Below are 4,691 nucleotides of genomic sequence, written 5' to 3'. Positions count from 1 at the left end.
TTAAAAACATATTTTTCATTCTTTGGGTTTAAAGAAAGTACAGGTTATCATAATAGTATTATCCAGCATATCACTAAAATTTATTGAAATAATTAATCACTAATTTGGAAAACTCATAATACCGACTATATTTCATGTTTTTTTTTAAAAGTTGTATTAATGAAGACCTGTTTAATGCTTAACATTTTATGAATCAAGGACGTTCCAATTACATATTTTTCAAACAAATTATTTCTATTATTACTACTGTTAAATTCTTAGTTTTAAATAACTAGACCAGCTAGATAAGTGTTTATTATGGAAAATGTGTTCGTTCATTGAACTAAACTATTTGGGGTTAAACTAAATACTATCAAAAAAAGTAAAGCTTAGAAATATAAGCTTGAATCACCATTCAACCATATGAATTTCCCTCATTTTTTAAAATATCTTTTTATGTTTTGACGTCAAATGAAACCATCTATTAGTTTTACAATGGCTGGAAATAAATACACTTTAGTCCACACATTTTTGTGTTACTTTATCTACCTGAGTTAACCTCGTAATTTTTACATAAAAATAAAAAAAATAATAATTTTATCGTCCGAGGGCCGGATCAAGGTAAATCTAAATGTTCAGAGGTTGTCATATTTACCATAATTAGGAATAATTAAAAAAATCTTTCTATGTTTTGTGTATGATGATACATTATATGATAAACAAATATAATTTTGGGGTGGTATTTAAAGTTCAAAACAATATAATGTGTATCCTTCAGGCGTTAAAAAGTGGTACGAGGACTAATTAAATTCTGTAATGCATTAATCAAATATTGTCAAAAGTGGAGGCGTCGGTGGCCGCAATGTTTAGTCTTTGACACGGTGCTCATCACTGTAATAGTCTCGGGTTCGAATCCAGCGGCCCTGCATTCGAACCCGACATACTTACAGATGGGCTTTTTTTCAAAAACACCGGTACCCTGAGGGTTTATATGACCTCTGCTGTTGCGAACCCTCGTAAAAAAAAAGAAAAAAAAATATTGACAAATATGCTTTAGATATTCTATCTGTAAAATATATAACACAGTATGGGACCAAATCTTTTAAAGCGAGATATATACGTTTTTATTTATCACTGTTATTGTTTTTAAACATAATTTGTATATTTTGTGTAAAGTACAGAACAAAAATGACAAATTTATATAGCGTCACCATTTGGTCTTGAAAGTGCTTAACAAAACGATAACTATGCCTTGACACTGATTATCAAACCATGACTCCCATGTGTAAAGTACTGCACTATGAATCAGTCTTAAATATGTATATTTTATTTTGAACGGAATAATCCAATTATAAAATGCATTATTCAATAATATAAATAAATTTGTATAACATATTTTAGAAAGTACCTACAAAAACATATGGACAGTGAAAAATTTGCTTAAAATAAAATACTTGTTGACATTTAGTATTTGTTTCAAGATCTCAAATTTAGTGCAATGAATCAATGATTTGTTGAAGATGGTGATTTATTATTGAAACGCCGTTCGAACTAAGTTAGACAGTACGGCAACGGATTGGTGTGTTGCGGTTGGCATCGTCTCATGAGATAAGGCGCTGACAGATCTTTTTACTGATAAAAAAGGGGTCAATATGGTTTATGAATAATAGGTGTACAAATAAATATAAACAAAATACATATAAATATAAACAAATACAAAAACATTTTAAACAAAAAATTTAATTAAAAATCCCTCCTACATTTGTGTCAATATTTTGTTTTGCCAATTCGTTGTTTCTATAGTTGGAAGTGTTTCTTCATGATGAGAGTTGTGAGTTATAAAAATTCAATTGTAAAACATAAAATCTCATTGAATACACACTCAAAGAGTAAAGGGCAGATGAGAGACCGATGGATATGAAAGGAAATATTTTTTCTGCTGTCAGCTCTGAGTAATTCTTTTTGAGTAGATTTATATAAACTTTATATTCTTTTCCTTTTTTAAATAAAAATCTGGAAATAGAATTTGTTGATCAAAACTCTATTTTGTTATAAAATTTTCAGAGAAAGGATTTCCGTCTGTCGTTTCTGAGAAACGGATGTATATATTTTAATTTATCAAATTATGTCTCCTATTAACATCACGTTATCGTTCAAAGCGACAGAAATTTCATATAACGGATTCCTTGTTTAAGTCGAAAATTATTACCCATTAATTAAAATTCTGTTTTTTGGAGCGTATGTTTTCCATCGAAAATCGATGATCTTGCTTGAATTAAAAAATTAAATAGAAACCATGTTATTTAACCCATTTTACCATCTGAAATTTGTAAATAGATTTCAGTGAAGATTAACACTCCCCACAAATTTCTTCTTGTTTATAAGAAGTAAAAAACTTTTAGGTAAATATAAAAATTACATACTCTATTTTGTTTTGCTAAAAACTAAGATTAAGTTACTTTGTACTTTTTTTTACTAAGTTACTTAATAATTTGTACTTAACATTGCAAATATATATACATTGTGTAGTATACTCAAGTATACCAAACATAGTATATTATTTTATATAATAATAAAATATGTAAAATGCCTGAAACGGTAACGAGAAAGGTAATAACTTTCTTCAATATTTTAATGATTGAAAATTCTGGTTCATTGTCAATATGAATGGTACTTTCGTAAAATAGACTGGAATAATGTAATTAATGTATGCTGTAAGTACCCATCAATATTTCCCTACTTCTATTAACCTAACTATCTACATATTACTTTCGTCCAACTATCAATACAACATTCCAACCATATTTCAGTCTTGCTCTCTCTCTCTCTCTCTCTCTCTCTCTCTCTCTCTCTCTCTCTCTCTCTCTCTCTCTCTCTTTCTCTCTCCTTCTTTTTATAATTCTATGTATCTTTTTATTACACTTTCTCCTTCTCTTTCTCTTCCTTTTTCTTTTTCTCTTTCCCTTGCTCAATCTCTACCTCTCTTCCACCCTGCTCTCGCTGTCTTACTCTTTCAACAGTAAATGCTAGTAATTTCATTAATTTGGCACAAAAATGACTTAAAATAGAAGCAACTGATTAAAAATGTCAGTAATAACAATAACATTACCAACTATTTTAATAATGCAAAAATAATCGTTAAAGTTGTTTCTGTTTTTCATGACTAGTTGCTTTTTGACGCAAGGTATAAATTGATATTAATTTGATTGTTGAAATTAATAAAATCGATGAAACTGAAAGATTTTATTTCTTTTATAAAGAGAGAGAAACCCTCATTCCCTTACGAAAAAAGTAACAAATATTTTCGAATCAATTAGAAAAACTGGACTGCTTTATTCGAAAATCATATATCAAATAAATCCTAAAATTTATCATACGTAAATAAACATTATTAAAATATTGTTCCGTTTCAGGAGTGAATTGACATAAAAATACAATAATTCTATTTTTTTAAATGTTACAATAATTTGATGAATGTCCATATATTTTTCATACTAACAATCCAGACTATGATTATTTGGAGATCGTAAGATGACTAAGACTTTATACGGAAAAGGTAAAACGTCAGTTTTATGCTGTGTAATTTGTAAGTGGTGAACTTCATAACTGAATAAAATAGAGTGTACATCGGATGGAAATTTTAATATTTTGTATAAATACTTGGGTAACGAATAAATGCTTAGGTAGAAAGAGAGAGAGAGAAATATATATATATATATAGAGAGAGAGAGAGAGAGAGAGAGAGAGAGAGAGTGAGACGGGGAATAAATGAATGAATGAGCAATAGATATAATTATTGATACGCAAGATTTGATCTCAAAGACCACTTTTAATGTGGATTAGATATTTCCAACAAAGTAAAGTTATGTACATTGTACTTCATACTGTTTTGCACATTATTTTAAACTCTTAACATATAACAAATTCAATTTAACTAAGCTTAACAAAAAAGAATAAAATAATACTATTTGGAGATCGTTAGATGCGGTCTGTTGTGATGTAGGTTTCAGAAAAACATTTTCTTTATCGTGCCAACGTTTCGATCTTGATTGAGATCATCTTCGGTAATAAAGATTGAATAATAATCTCAATAAAGATCGAAAACGTTGGCACGATAAAGAAAATGTTTTTCTAAACCTACGTCACACCAGACCGCATCTCACGATATCCAAATAAACATTAATTAACTGTCACCAAACACCATACAATGCAGACTATGTAGCTTTCAGCTAGTGCTATCTTGCCGTCTGTCGTCTTTAACTAGTAGTTAAATCTTGGCTTTGTTATTTATTGTGATGTTACAGTTAAATAAAAAGTAATAATTTTCAGAAAATAGAATAACTTAACTTTTCTGCTTGCGTTATTATAAGAACAACCAACATCTTCAAACATACATTTTAACAAATAACACAATAAAATCCAGCTGAAGATCTATAATTGAATATACAAAAGAAAAGAAAAAAGAAAGTAACATAAGTATTATTTTATTTTATTTCAAAATCTTTTCCCGATGTTTAAATCCTCCATTGGCCTTCGTCCCGAAGTTTCATGACTGACCCAGTAAACGGATCGACGTCGGTTCGCTTACGGCGTCAAAATAACGGGCGGAGTCTTTCGGAGACCAGCAAATTATAGCACAATATCCTATTCCAGTGAAGAAAGCGTCCTTTTTTATTATTATTATCCACGGTCACGGCTCGGCGTTGGACGGC

Source organism: Cimex lectularius, unplaced genomic scaffold (assembly GCF_000648675.2).
Source record: "Cimex lectularius strain Harlan isolate CLEC.00 unplaced genomic scaffold, Clec_2.1 scaffold75, whole genome shotgun sequence".
In the NCBI taxonomy this organism is placed as follows: Eukaryota; Metazoa; Arthropoda; class Insecta; order Hemiptera; family Cimicidae; genus Cimex; species Cimex lectularius.
Note: the sequence above shows the minus strand (reverse complement) of the source record.